This window comes from Schistocerca nitens, chromosome 2 (assembly GCF_023898315.1).
Source record: "Schistocerca nitens isolate TAMUIC-IGC-003100 chromosome 2, iqSchNite1.1, whole genome shotgun sequence".
In the NCBI taxonomy this organism is placed as follows: domain Eukaryota; kingdom Metazoa; phylum Arthropoda; class Insecta; order Orthoptera; family Acrididae; genus Schistocerca; species Schistocerca nitens.
This window is the reverse complement of record NC_064615.1, coordinates 754,036,186-754,052,503: the sequence shown is the minus strand read 5'-3', so window position 1 is coordinate 754,052,503 and position 16,318 is coordinate 754,036,186. Positions and strand designations below refer to the sequence as shown.

Sequence of the window (16,318 nt, the reverse complement as noted above, 5' to 3'; positions counted from 1 at the left end):
TTAATATTTTACGGACATAAATCAATCACGGCTTATACAATAGCCCTTAAGGAGATCAATGAAAAATAAAAAAAATACTCAACATTAGCTTCATACTTTTTTCAATTCCAATTGTTTTAAAAATGTTTGTGATAAGTTCACGAAAGTTAAGTATCTGTCTCCACATATCATGATACGATTTGCTAGGCAGAACACGTGTGCACGATAAGTGCACACGTCTGTCTGCTTCAGACACTGATACGCTCTCAAGACGAAGAACTTTCAGACTGCCGAAATACAAAAGTAATACTGTTTGTGGTAAGACATTAATATGCTAACAGAATGTCATTCCGCTGTCGGAGTTAATCATATTTTCACTGCCTACAGACAAAGCAAGGATAATCGAGGCGGCTGAATGTTGCTTGGAAGACATCTTAGGCGGGCAGCTGAGCTGAAGCCCTGTACGGAGGAGAAGCACTGAAGCGCAAAGGAAGTTGTTGATTGAGTTCTCGCTGTGTCGCAGCCGGATTTACGCGAGCGACTGCCCCCGGCCATCCCTCTTCCAGGAAGGGCAGACGCGACGGAAATCAATATTTGCCGGCAAATCCCAGCACAGGGTGCCGCGGAAGAGTAGTGGCGCAGGCGTTATAAGATTACGGCCCGGTCGCCTGGGCGGCGGGAACTGGGGAGTGAGTGGCGAACAGGAAACGCCGCCAGAGCAGGCGAGCCTCCAGAACGACGTCGGGAAACAGCACTCGCAGGCCGACTGGGCTGACGGCGGCGCGCTTACCTCATTACAGGCCACGTCCTCTGTCGATAAGTTGAGGGCACTACCACGTATGCGACAAAGAGCAGTCTTACCATTGCTCTATATAACCACACAGGACTAAGAATTGGTCGTCAACTTAAATGAACACAGTGTACGCACTGGAGTGCCGTAAGTGATGCAGAGGTGATTCTAGGCAGTCGCTCATGTGATCCACCACCGCCAACGTTATGTTGTGGCAGTGAAGTGGTGTACTTAGTTGTAGGAATTGTATGTTTGGATATGTCCATGACCACACCGTTAATGAAGTATCCCCATTTGTTGGCGTATTGATGCGGACTGTCATAATGGTTCAAATGGCTCTGAGCACTATGGTACTTAACATCTGACGTCATGAGTCCCCTAGAACTTTGAACTACTGAAACCTAACTAACCTAAGGACATCATACACATCCATGCCCGACAGGATTCGAACCTGCGACCGTATCGGTCGCGCGGTCCCAGACTGAAGCACCTAGAACCGCTCGGCCACAGCGGTCGGCGCGAACTGTTTGACATGTCTACAAGAACCGGCGTGACACATGTAAACGTGTAAAACAGCGTAAAAGAAGATGTAAAAAGGTCCTAACCTTCCGGAACTGGACGTGAGTGTCGTGCTTTGTCTCTGACGATCTGTTTCAGACCCGACAGGCAATCCTGCTACGAATGGATGCAAGGTGATCTGAATTAGTTTCCAAGCGAACCTAGCGGTGGGAACCGCATGCGAGTGACATATGGAGGCGGGTATCTCGCAAAGTCCATTGGTCACAACGGTACATGAAGCTACAAGTTTCCAGTGGACCAGACCGGAGGCGTCTAACAGAACGCAATTTTTCCTCTTTCCACTCACGACCCAACGATGCGTTTAACTGGCAGGGTGTACAAGGTAGATTTCAGGCTAGAGGAGTTGCTGTGATATAGTAAGAGATATATCATGCTTTACATGGAACCACTCATTAAAGCAACGTTGAACATGTTTATTGCAAACGGACCTGTCACCAAGTGTTGCCCACCCTGTGGACATTCCCGCCTTCCAAGACAAGAACAGACCATGTTCACGCTGCTGCAGGCACACGCTTCTGGTTCGACGAACATTCAGGCATCCTATTGTACATCAAATGGCCCAGCGAATATCCAGATGGAATGCCTGTAGGAAATGAAAGGGACTATCTCTAACACGAAGTGAATAGTAGCAATTAACATCTCTATACCTTAGTAGCTGTAGGGGATCTAATTCACCAGTGAGTATGGGTATGGCAAGTAGTTGACCAATTGGGTTCTACCTAAAAAGGCCCATTGTTCTCCTTACACAAACAAATCAACCGCTTGCCCTAGCAATCTCATGTAAGCTTGGGCTCGTGTTTTTTTATGTAGAATAGCTGTGATTTTAATTACCGTAATTATGACCCGAGACCTACATCTAAATCTACGTGGCATTAACCTGGTACGTGTTCGTAGAAGCTTTCTTCGAACCTTTGAGCACTTGAGTCATCTGAGTCGGGAGGTCGGTAGAAGGATTCAATTATTATTTTATTCCAATTCCCAAAATTATCCTCCACCTATACGACCCCGAAGGAATTATATGTTTCAGTTCCGTTACAAGCTAAACTGCTTCTAACAGCAACAAACATGCCACCCCAACTGTGTTTAGTCTACCCTTTCTGAACATCATTAGGCCTATAATGATTTATCATCAGTGCTTTCTGTTAGCGATTAGGTACTTTCCCAGCAACGCTACGGCAATTGACAACGGCTTATACCGATGGTTCCCAGATCTACGCTCTTTCTGTGTTCAAACGGCATCCTTTGAGACTGAAGACCTCTTTGTGTTTACCCGATACCGTCTGAAAAACGCCCAGTCTACGCGACAGAGACCCCGCTACCCGTGTAGCCGCCCACGTTTAATGGAATTCTGACCTATTTAACAGAACCTGAAATCCCATCGCCCTATAGCGCAAGTCGAGGAATCCGCACCCACACGGCCGCAGAACCGTCTGAGCCTCCGATTCAGACCCTCGACTTGGCTCTATACCAGAGGTCCGCAATCGGTCCTGTCGACTATGCGGCAAATCGTGAGCTCTGCTATTATCTCGCCGTCACGACCGGCCACCGATTGATGTACATGCACACGTGTTTCGATGTGTGGCTGATAATTCTCATCTTAATGAGAATAATTTATAACCGAAGATTCGTTTAATCTTAACGACCGTAATTTTGATCCAATAATGTCAACCTCCGCTCCCCTAATCATGTAGTGTGTTCCCATTTGGCGCCCACATCCACCACCACCACCACCACCACCCTTGGGGGCTTTATGAGAGGAGACCTACAGTAGCATTCGTGATCTGCACCTCGGTCGGTTAGCATCAGCAGCAACAGCAGAGTCACGTGATATTCGCTATATCGTTTTCGCATTTCCAGCGGAGTATTGCGCCCATTGGTGTTTTATGCAAGAATGCTAGTATATGGTGTTAATTACAATCTTTGAGACAATTCATAATAATTGTATCAGTATTTATAATTAAGTGTAAAAACAAAGCACACAAAAGTGGGCACATAAGATACTCAAAATACAGTTCTCATATATGAGGAGCTACGTGGCAAACTACACATCGAGAAACGTAGTGGTAAGAAAAACTACTGTCGCAACAAATGTGTTAGCAACCATACAGACGGTAGTTGGCTATCAAAGAATATAACCATTAGGAAAGCGTACAATGTATATAACGCTCATGTACTACATGAAGCTTAAAGACATGGAGAAGCCATGAAAGAGATGAAGCTTTAAAAACGCGCATTGTGTAATGTACAGATTGAAAAATAAATAAATTTAATAAAATACACAGACTTCATGCAGGGTGTTAGCTGTTAAAATTATAAAACGTAGATGAATAATTAAATGAAACGTAAATTAAAACAAAGTGCAAGATATAAATATAGAAACATTACGACACAGTTTCTTAAATGATTATAATGTAGGTTTAGCGTTACGCAAGCAATTACAGTGTTAGTCATCGGAAACCTAATATGGTTTATTTTTTTTTCACAAGGATGTACAATAGTGAAAAGGAAAACACATCATAAAAGCATACGACGTATCAAACGTAAAACGTAAAATGACAGACAGTAAATTGATAACATATTAAAAACTTACCAAAGAAAGCCATTATAAAAAGGTAAACATGAAGCTATGCTCAACCTAATATATAGACTACGAAGTAATGTGTATGAAGGCCAAGAGTAGTCAACAAAATTATCTTGTTATGCATGCATCCATGACATGCATAACGTGTCATACGTAAAGTCAGGAAAACCAAACATAACTGAGTAATAATGAGATATTGTCAAAATATAAACAAAGATTTTTATGAAATCTGCAAAAGAAAATACCAAAACACTATAGGAATTAAGTTCCCATGACAACACGATACAGCTAAAACGTAATACGCCTAAAGTCAATCTACAGCGGATCATAACAGTGTGACGTGTCAAAGCGTGACAAGAAGTTACTAATTGCCGTAAGGTACAACACTCTGCAGTGACAAAATAACTGAATAACTAAAATCAGTTCCAACTGGCAACTTGCATGTCTATAAAGAGGGAGGTGGGGGGGCGGGGATGGAGATAAGACGCAAAAGGATTATTAATATTAAAATTCAAGGGAATTTTTGACATGTATCACATAGCACATCAGAAACAAGAGAGAACAAGCAAGTAAAACTGAAAGTTACTGACTGTGTGACACGTACCACAAAACGCATCCTGTACCAAAATGCATATCTGGCTATGAACTGCCAAAGTAAACAACATTAACCACACTTACCTAAATAACAGTCTGCAATTCTTCGTGTCTACCTCCTGACTCGTATTGATTTTCAAACGTTTATGTATCACACAGCGAAAATAGACCCATTTATAGGTTTTAGGTCAGCAACATAGCATTGGTATAACAAAATTTTAGATACATATTCAGAATTCAAGGTGAAAAATTCGCTCTCAAAATAACTGACAAAAATCTCTGCCGAAGTACTCGCTCGGAAGCTACCCATTATTAAACCGGTTGACTAAGAATAAAATATATGATTGAAAACTAAAGACCTAACAGAAAAGGAAAGTCTCAATTGTTCCACCAACTCTACAACTTGAAACCTTCATGGACGATCATTCTCTCGTTTATCTCGACCCCTACAACAGTCTTAGAATTATTATTAAGTGTCTGGATACTTTAGACCAAGTAGAGTATGTAAATATAGATTTCAAATCGCCAATTCGTACTCTGCTCGAAGTAAGTTTAGTAATTAAACGGGTTTTGTTACATTGTTCTCTTGGACTACTAGAGTTCGTTTAAAAGTTGTGGGTTGATGCGCCCCAGCTGTCCATTTTTAATACTGTTGCATTCGGTTTTTAAAGTTGTTAATTCTCTGTCCAGAGCCAGGGTGAGCCCCATCGAGTGTTGTATTGGAGTGGGCATTACGCAGAGAGCTGTGGAGATGTCCAATATTTTATGGGTGTAACTGATGATCCCCCCCCCCCCCCAATCCTATCCCAGTGGTTGTGCGCAGTGGTTAGACACTGGACTCGCATTCGGGAGGACGACGGTTCAATCCCGCGTCCGGCCATCCTGATTTAGGTTTTCCGTGATTTCCCTAAATCACTCCAGGCAAATGCCGGGATGGTTCCTCTGAAAGGGCACGGCCGACTTCCTTCCCAATCCTTCCCTAATCCGATGAGACCGATGACCACGCTGTCTGGTCTCCTTCCCCGAAACCAACCAACCAACCAGTGGTTGTGGCACATGTGTGGGATAGTGGTGTAATTCATCCTAGCACACAATTCTGTATTTCTGCAAAATTGTAAAGAGCAATGGTATGTGACCATATTTGGGAGTATTTCCAGAAGGTTTAAAGCAAGGGTGTATCTGTTATTTAAGAATACATTACAGAAATTGTTTAATGTGGAGTAACAGCACAGTTTGTTAAAACATCATTTTGTGGTAATGGTTTAGCTTTTAGAGTACAATACTTACAAGCATCTCATTTCAAAATGTTAGAAAATCGGTAAGATTGCAAGCAAATGCCTCACACTATTGTTAGGCTCTCTAATAACAATAAGAAGGATTTAGAGAGATGTTCTTAATTACTGGTAGTTTACATAAATCACTTTCTCAGCTGCAGTGGAATGTTACTTATTCAAAAACATTGGAATAACTTCGATAAATTAAATCACTGATCGTTCACAGTTTGCATTTCGGAAGGGCCTGTCCACATAATATTCTACTTTTCAGTTTACTAATTATTAACACAATGTTTGAAAATAGTGAAATGGAACTTCTGTGGTTTATCCAAGCCACACAGTATTCGTCGAGAAAAACGTAAGTATGATTGTATTAGAAATCAGATGCTTCATTGATTTTCATCTTAATTTGTTAGGAGACTGTAATTAGTCACTTAAAAAAGAACTGTTAGAGGCTTCAAAATGAAGCAGTATCTTCAGAACACGGAAACTTGCCTCCAGAGCAGCGGTTAATAATGCTCATTTATGCAATGGTAATTGGCTCTGACGTTGTTGTTGTCGTCTTCAGTCCAGAGACTGGTTTGATGCAGCTCTCCATGCTACTCTATCCTGTGCAAGCTTCTTCATCTCCCAGTACTTACTGCAGCCTACATCCCTCTGAATCTGCTTAGTGTATTCATCTCTTGGTCTCCCTCTACGATTTTTACCCTCCACGCGGCCCTCCAATACTAAATTGGTGATCCCTTGATGCCTCAGAACATGTCCTACCAACCGATCCCTTCTTCTAGTCAAGTTGTGCCACAAACTCCTCTTCTCCCCAATCCTATTCAGTACCTCCTCATTAGTTATGTGATCTACCCATCTAATCTTCAGCATTCTTCTGTAGCACCACATTTCGAAAGCTTCTATTCTCTTCTTGTCCAAACTAGTTATCGTCCATGTTTCACTTCCATACATAGCTACACTCCATACATATACATTCAGAAACGACTTCCTGACACTTATTTCTATACTCGATGTTAACAAATTTCTCTTGTTTAGAAACGCTTTCCTTGCCGTTGCCAGTCTACATTTTATATCCTCTCTACTTCGACCTTCATCAGTTATTTTGCTCCACAAATAGCAAAACTCCTTTACTACTTTAAGTGTCTCATGTCCTAATCTAATTCCCTCAGCATCACCCGACTTAATTTGACTACATTCCATTATCCTCGTTTTGCTTTTGTTGATGTTCATCTTATATCCTCCTTTCAAGACGCTTTCCATTCCGTTCAACTGCTCTTCCAAGTCCTTTGCTGTCTCCGACAGAATTACAATGTCATCGGCGAACCTTAAAGTTTTTATTTCTTCTCCATGGATTTTAATACCTACTCCGAATTTTTCTTTTGTTTCCTTTACTGCTTGCTCAATATACAGATTGAACAACATCGGGGAGAGGCTAAAACCCTGTCTCACTCCCTTCCCAACAACTGCTTCCCTTTCATGTCCCTCGACTCTTATAACTGCCATCTGGTTTCTGTACAAATTGTAAATAGCCTTTCGCGCCCTGTATTTTACCCCTGCCACCTTCATAATTTGAAAGAGGGTATTCCAGTCAACATCGTCAAAATCTTTCTCTAAGTCTACAAATGCTAGAAACGTAGGTTTGCCTTTCCTTAATCTAGCTTCTAAAATAAGTCGTAAGGTCAGTATTGCCTCACGTGTTCCCCAAGGTCGGCTTCTACCAGTTTTTCCATTCGTCTGTAAAGAATTCGCGTTAGTATATTACAGCCGTGACTTATTAAACTGATAGTTCGGTAATTTTCACATCTGTCAACACCTGCTTTCTTTGGGATTGGAATTATTATATTCTTCTTGAAGTCTGCGGGTATTTCGCCTGTCTCATACATCTTGCTCACCAGATGGTAGAGTTTTGTCAGGACTGGCTCTGTCAGTAGTTCTAATGAAATGTTGTTTCGACTTAGGTCTTTCAGTTCTCTATCAAACTCTTCACGCAGTATCATATCTCCTATTTCATCTTCATCTACATCCTCTTCCATTTCTGTAACATTGCCCTCATGTACATCCCCCTTGTATAGACCCTCTATATACTCCTTCCACCTTTCTGCTTTCCCTTCTTTGCTTAGAACTGGGTATCCATCTGAGCTCTTGATATTCATAGAAGTTCTTTTCTTTTCTCCAAAGGTCTCTTTAATTTTCCTGTGGGCAATATCTATCTTACCCCTACTGAGATAAGCCTCTACATCCTTACATTTGTTCTCTAGCCATGCCTGCTTAGCCATTTTGCACTTCCTGTCGATCTCATTTTTGAGGCGTTTGTATTCCTTTTTGCCTGCTTCATTTACTGCAATTTTATATTTTCTTCTTTCGTCATTAAATTCATTATTTCTTCTGTCACCCAAGGATTTCTACTAGCCCTCGTCTTTTTACCTACTTGATCATCTGCTGCCTTCACTACTTCATCCCTCAAAGCTACCCATTCTTCTTCTACTGTATTTCTTTCCTCCATTCTTGCCAATTGTTCCCTTATGTTCTCCCTGAAACTCTGTACAACCTCCTATTTTTTATTCATTATTAAACCTACTCCTGCATTACCCCTATTTGATTTTGTATTTATAACCCTGTATTCACTTGACCAAAAGTCTTGCACCTCCTGTCACCGAACTGCACTAATTCCAACAATATCCAATTTTAACCTATCCATTTCCCTTTTTAAATTTTCTAACCTACCTGCCCGATTAAGGGATCTGACATTCCACGCTCCGATCCGTAGAACGCCAGTTTTCTTTGTCCTGATAACGACGTCTTCCTGAGTAGTCCCCGCCCGGAGATCCGAATGAGGGACTATTTTACGTCCGGAATATTTTACCCAAGAAGCCGCCATCATCATTTATCCATACAGTAAAGCTGGATGCCCTCGGGAAAAATTACGGCCGTAGTTTCCCCTTGCTTTCAGCCGTTCGCAGTACCAGCACAGCAAGGCCGTTTTGGTTAGTGTTACAAGGCCAGATCAGTCAATCATCCAGACTGTTGTCCCTGCAACTACTGAAAAGGCTGCTGCCCCTCTTCAGGAACCATACGTTTGTCTGGCCTCTCAACAGATACCACTCCGTTGTGGTTGCACCTACGGTACGGCTATCTGTATCGTTGAGGCACGCAAGCCTCCCCACCAACGGCAAGGTCTATGGTTCATGGGGGTAGTTAATAGTCATGGGTGACTGGAATTTTGTAGTAGGAAAAGGGAGAGAAGGAAACGTAGTAGGTGAATATGGATTGGAGGTAAGAAATGAAAGCCAGATCAAATTCTGGCGATGGCAAAATTGTGTTTGGTTGACAATAGGCGAAATATTATGTCATAAAATTTCTGATCGTTAGATGTAGCACCTACGTAATGGATTACAGTCCAAAGACCTTATTTGAGTGAAGAGTGAAAACCTCTGTCGTACTTTGTGATGTGTAAGTTAAAATGTTTGCGATTAGTAGATTTTAAGCCCCAGAAATTTCTCATAATCATTATCATAATACTTATCATCATCATCATCATCAAGAACAACAGCAACAACAACAACAGCAGCATTAACAGTAGAAAAACGATGCTACACTCTATACACACTTATCAGTCACATACACAAGATATTTAACTCGGGCACTGAGCCACATGAAGAAAAATTGGGAAAAATTACAGCTATGCAGCACATTCATAAATAATACCCCTACGCATATTCTTATTACACAGTGTGTAATACATAAATTCCTCACTTCTAGAAAATTACTAATCTACCTGTACCTGCTTGCTACGAAATAACAATACTGATTTCCAGAAGAACGGAAACATTGCCAAAAGCCGACCACGGGGATGTAAAATCCCCAGGAGGATAACTGATGTTATTAATAACTTTCATTTAATGTATATTGATCGAAGAACTACGTGGAGTTGCCTTCAGCTGCAAGACTAATTTTCAAGAGATATCTGCAAAAATGACAGCTTAACTAGGAACAAAGGAAGTGACTTGGGCTAGTAATAAAAGACGGCTCCTCCCGTCGGTGTTTCGAGTCCTACCTCGGGCATGGGTGTGTGTGTTGTCCTTAGCGTAAGTTAGTTTAAGTTAGATTAAGTAGTGTGTAAGCTTAGGTACCGATGACCACAGCAGTTTGGCCCCATAAGATCTTACCACAAATTTCCAAAAATAAATCAGGTGATCTACATCTGCTTTAATACTCCGAAAGGCGCTGCAGTCTGGAACCGCAAGACCGCTACGGTCGCAGGTTCGAATCCTGCCTCGGGCATGGATGTTTGTGATGTCCTTAGGTTAGTTAGGTTTAACTAGTTCTAAGTTCTAGGGGACTAATGACCTCAGCAGTTGAGTCCCATAGTGCTCAGAGCCATTTGAACCATTTTTTAATACTCCGAAAGCCACCTAACGGTGTGTGGCGAAGGCTACGTCTGGTATCATTAATTGATCCCCCTTCCTTTTTTCATTCGGCAAAGACGCGTTGGAAGTACGATTGACGCTAAGCCTCTGTATTAGCTCTGTTTTCTCGGATATTCTCGTTGTGGTCATTTTGCGAGACTCATGTGGGAGGGAGTAATATGTTGTCCCACTGTTCCCAGAAAGTACTCGCTCGAAATTCCCTAGTAACCCTTCCCGTGATGCACAACCCGTCTCTTGTAGCGTCTGATACTGAAGTTTGTTAAGCATCTCTCTAACGCTCTCGTGCTGACTAAACGATCTCGTGACGAAACCCGCCGCTCTTCGTTGGACCTTTTCTATCAATCCTACCTCGTAACGACCCCAGATTGATGATCAGAGCTCAAGAATTGATGGAATATATATACAGAATGAAGCGACAGATGAAAATTTGTACGAATACCAGGAAATGAATTCGGGCCTCCTGCTCACTAGGTAGGTGTGCTGAACACTTCATCACCACGGCGCAGCGGCTTTAAGGCTCCCGCCTCAGTCCACAGGACATTGGAGAGGCTCTCCAACTGTTTTGGAATAGTACCTCAGAATAAAAGGGAAAGGGAATCCAACCTGAAATCCAGGCATACGTGCTTCAAATGCCAAGAGGGCTGAAGCGTGAATGGGAATTTGGGTTGAGGAGGGAGGCATGCTAGTTTAGACCAACAAAAAAAAGAAACAATGTTAAAGGCATTAAACCACATCATGCTGAGGGAACTAAAAAAAAAAAGGAAGGAAGATTGGATTTAACGTCCAATGGACATCGAGGTAATTAGAGACGGAGCACAAGCTCGGATTGTTTCAAGGATGTGGAAGGAAATGGGAGTCTTGCTGTTTTATTGTCAAAATGAATGTGGAGACAAAAGTAAAGAGGATGCAAAACTCAGACTAGCTACAGAAAAAAAAACTTTTCAAAAAATATGCATAAATATTTTAATACTTAATATAAATCTAAGTGTTAAAAAATCTTTTCTGAGATTCTTTGTCTTGCGTACAGCCTTGTGCATAAGTGAAACGTGGACGATGGACATTACAGGCAAGAAGGGAAGAGCTTTTAAAATGTGGCGCTTCAGAGGAATGTTAACCAGGGGAATAGTCACAAAGGTGCCATAAAACAATGACTTGCGTTTCCGTAGCCTATTTAACAACTCACTTAAACACGTCAGTCATTTTTCCATTAAACCTATACTGCTTGCAAGTTACGAAACAGTAGCTCTCGATGAGACAGTTTAAGAGGTGCGACTTATTACGAAGCGTTGATCCGAAAATTCGTTTAATTTCGAACGGTATCCCAGAGCTTTTAGAACTAGAAATACGGTGACATGCAGCCCAAATTTAATGCGGAAAAACGAAATGCCCTGCACGTGAAGATCAAGTCAGTACAGAGAGGGTTTCGCTGTGTCAGTGGTTTTTTATCCGACTTTATTAAGCGCTGTGTTTAGCTACAACCACTGATAAAATCTAATTGTTTGATGTGAGATGAATCCACAGGCTTCATGTAATTATTAAACAGGGAAATTTCCTCTTGTGGCTGTCATAACTTGTATTTGTGTAAATATTATTCATTATCTAAATACGCAGATTTTTGTGAGAGATAGTTGCGAAAAACGATATTTCACGCAAAAATAATTCCCGAGATTTTTCCTTCTGCCTCCTCTTCCTACACCTCTTCTTGTTCTTTTCTGCTTTATTTTATTTCGGTACATATGTTCTGTTGCCTGTCCAATTTGTACCCTTAACGGCTGATGTCAGACTTTTTATTCTTTCTTCAACGTCCCTTTAGTCTACTTGTAAGTAGTGTGTTTATATTTTTGTATGTTGGCAGCGCTTTAGACTACAGCGCTGTGCACCCTCTGTAAGAAACACTGTGGCTGGTCGGACTCGCACTTAGAAGTTAATATTAGCAGTGATGGAGATTAGAAGCAGTGTTAGCGCGAGCGGACGCTCTGGACGTGTGTCCCTCATGGAGATTTAATAATGGTTGGACATGGATTGTAAAATGTGGGTAATGGAATTATTGACGATTATACAATTTTTGGAACTCGATCTCACGGACGATTATATAATTTTTGGAACTGGATGTCACATGATTGAGGTAAAATCTGTTAAATACATTGTTTGCGCTGAAACAAAATCTTTTCTTTGCTAACCACATGCCTATTAGAAGTTAGAGCCTACAGTAGTAAGAATCTTTCTATTTAGCTGGCCGTATACTTGGTGTATTTGCTGAAGTTCATGTCATGAACATTTTCTATGAGGTAAGTGACTTATAACTTGTTAGGATTTTTTTCTAACAGGGCCATTATTTTGTGTTAATTAATAGTCAGATTGCATTTTCCTTGTATATTGTGGGTCATAAATGAATAGAATAAGTTTGAGTAATATTTGTCAGCAACAATTCTGTAGGTCAGAAATGAAATGATAAAAAGTAGCAAAGAGGCAGTAAGTTCAGTTTCACTCAGCAGTTTTAGAAGGTTCAGGTGCATTAAGCAATTTAAGTGATAACATAGAAGTTTCATCTTCTCATTCATTTCAGTATAAGTAAAAATAAATAAAGAAGTTGCATACCGTACGCCTGTTTGGCAGATAGTATAAGTTATAGCGTGTACGTGTATGGACGGTGTTACTTTACTTCTGGAGTCCAGTAGTGATCTTTTATAGGACGGCTTTGTTGAAGATTTCCACCACATCCACAGTCAAAGAGCTTTTTTGTTTCATTACCGATTTCAGAACGACAGTTTCACTTTCAGATGATGGTATCACAAACAAGTACCTGGTGCATATTGGTACATATTTGTTATGTTATCGCTTGGAAATAAAACCGTTGTATTGAAACTGGTAAATGTACAAGAAATTCTTTTTGAAAGCAGGTGTGGGGCAATTTTTCATCGAACTACTCTATACTGCAGTGAGTGCGGGCACAAGAACATTACAGTGAACGAAATTCTAAGCTTTCTTGTAACTGATTATTTGTACGTAATTCTGTTCACATTTCTACATTTTTACCCCTCTGTACTTATTTTCTACCTTCCTACAAAACTTCATTTTTGCGGTCTGTGATCTTCTTCCCTGTTCCTCATAGGTTTGTAAAATTGTATGAAAGCCTTAATTTTATCTTGCAATTTATAAACATTAAAAACGCTGCTGTCAGTTCTCCTCGTGCCAGCGAATGAAAAGAAATCTGCCTTAGATCCGCGCATGAGCACTGCGGCAGGTACTCGAAGCGACTAGCAGCCGACATAGGCATGCCATTCTTCACAGTACCGAAAAGTGTGGTTTGAGTACGTAATACTGTTCAAAATTCGCTGACCATGAATGCATGATTACGACAGAATATTCACTGTGTTCTGAAAACTGTCGTAAGTATCACATAATGTCATTTTATTCCCATTCACATCGACGACTTGTTTTGGATTTTACGTTCCGGAATACGAGTTCTGAATGGAGTAAAGTACTACATTGTACAAATACATCTATAGAAAGACCAGAAAAATTCGTCATTTTTTCTGTTTTCCGTCGTTCCTTAGTTGCTTCTAAATCCATGGAGGTACGTTCCGCCTATGCACTAATTGAAGGCAGTTTGTTTATTGCCGTATATATTTCGCTTCCTTCACTCGTAATGATGCTTCACAAATAAAAGAAGCTAAGTAAACCATTTGCAGAAAAGAGTACATGAAGTCACTAGCAATTTCTGCCAACACAAATACACTCCTGGAAATGGAAAAAAAGAACACATTGACACCGGTGTGTCAGACCCACCATACTTGCTCCGGACACTGCGAGAGGGCTGTACAAGCAATGATCACACGCACGGCACAGCGGACACACCAGGAACCGCGGTGTTGGCCGTCGAATGGCGCTAGCTGCGCAGCATTTGTTCACCGCCACCGTCAGTGTCAGTCAGTTTGCCGTGGCATACGGAGCTCCATCGCAGTCTTTAACACTGGTAGCATGCCGCGACAGCGTGGACGTGAACCGTATGTGCAGTTGACGGACTTCGAGCGAGGGCGTATAGTGGGCATGCGGGAGGCCGGGTGGACGTACCGCCGAATTGCTCAACACGTGGGGCGTGAGGTCTCCACAGTACATCGATGTTGTCGCCAGTGGTCGGCGGAAGGTGCACGTGCCCGTCGACCTGGGACCGGACCGCAGCGACGCACGGATGCACGCCAAGACCGTAGGATCCTACGCAGTGCCGTAGGGGACCGCACCGCCACTTCCCAGCAAATTAGGGACACTGTTGCTCCTGGGGTATCGGCGGGGACCATTCGCAACCGTCTCCATGAAGCTGGGCTAAGGTCCCGCACAACGTTAGGCCGTCTTCCGCTCACGCCCCAACATCGTGCAGCCCGCCCCCAGTGGTGTCGCGACAGGCGTGAATGGAGGGACGAATGGAGACGTGTCGTCTTCAGCGATGAGAGTCGCTTCTGCCTTGGTGCCAATGATGGTCGTATGCGTGTTTAGCGCCGTGCAGGTGAGCGCCACAATCAGGACTGCATACGACCGAGGCACACAGGGCCAACACCCGGCATCATGGTGTGGGGAGCGATCTCCTACACTGGCCGTACACCACTGGTGATCGTCGAGGGGACACTGAATAGTGCACGGTACATCCAAACCGTCATCGAACCCATCGTTCTACCATTCCTAGACCGGCAAGCGAACTTGCTGTTCCAACAGGACAATGCACGTCCGCATGTATCCCGTGCCACCCAACGTGCTCTAGAAGGTGTAAGTCAACTACCCTGGGCAGCAAGATCTCCGGATCTGTCCCCCATTGAGCATGTTTGGGACTGGATGAATCGTCGTCTCACGCGGTCTGCACGTCCAGCACGAACGCTGGTCCAACTGAGGCGCCAGGTGGAAATGGCATGGCAAGCCGTTCCACAGGACTACATCCAGCATCTCTACGATCGTCTCCATGGGAGAATAGCAGCCTGCATTGCTGCGAAAGGTGGATATACACTGTACTAGTGCCGACATTGTGCATGCTCTGTTGCCTGTGTCTATGTGCCTGTGGTTCTGTCAGTGTGATCATGTGATGTATCTGACCCCAGGAATGTGTCAATAAAGTTTCCCCTTCCTGGGACAATGAATTCACGGTGTTCTTATTTCAATTTCCAGGAGTGTATAATATACTCGTATGTAAGAAGGGCCGATGTCTTGATATTTAATTATCTTTAAACTCTTAATTGCATAAAAATAACAGGTATTTTTAACAAAAGAAAATAGTCTGTTGTGAACTCACTTTCAAACCAGATGCGTCCTGTGGTGATTCTTTAGTAACACAATCACTAAATCCAAAGCTAAAACCGCTCAGTATGTTTAAAATTACACATTATAGGTGTAAACAAACCACAGCTAACCGAATGACAGGGCCATACCGAAAGCCGAAACATCTCAGTACAGTTGTCGAAAAATCGTGGGAGAACCGTTCGGTAACATTTCTCAGAAGCTTGCTGAATAGAAAATCCGGATAAAGAACCGAAAATGACGTCAGTACCGAGGCTAACCTACTGCACCGATCGCTATGAACGACACAGAGTAGGGCCCTGGTTTGGTCGCCGGTAGGCATTTAGCTGTCTCTGCGGGCCGGCAGCACGGCAGCGCCGTCGGCCTGCAGTGGACAGCAGCAGCAGCAGCAGCCGTAATTGTCGCTCCCGGCAGCACTGCCGACGGCAATTTGCGGGGCTCCCCCTGTTTGTGCGCCCGTAGTCCCCGTCTGTCCCACGAAACAGCGCCAATTTGCCCGGCGATAATTGAACAATTACGGAACAGCGCAATTTCGTTTCGCAGATTCAGCCCTCAAGAGACGTACACGTAAGCGACGGAGACGGTGGTTCCGACTGTCAATCTCTCTCTACACAACAAACGAAGTTTCTAGATAAATCTTTGTGGGTGCGTTGCTGTCTTAGCAGATCATTGTCGCTACGCCCCCCAAGATTATTTAAAAGAAATCGCGATATTTTCTGCCCTCTCACGAGTGATTTGCAACAACGTACTTCACTAGGAAAACGTTACTGCTGTAGGTTTTACATAATTAAATATCTCCCATGTA

At 42.7% G+C, this 16,318-nt stretch overlaps 1 protein-coding gene across 1 annotated transcript in view; it reads right to left on the bottom strand.

The window, feature by feature from the left end:
- LOC126235306 (adenylate cyclase type 3) overlaps window positions 1-16,318 on the bottom strand; it is a 628,591-nt gene that overhangs the window by 331,076 nt on the left and 281,197 nt on the right. The gene's annotated exons all lie outside the window — the stretch shown is intronic.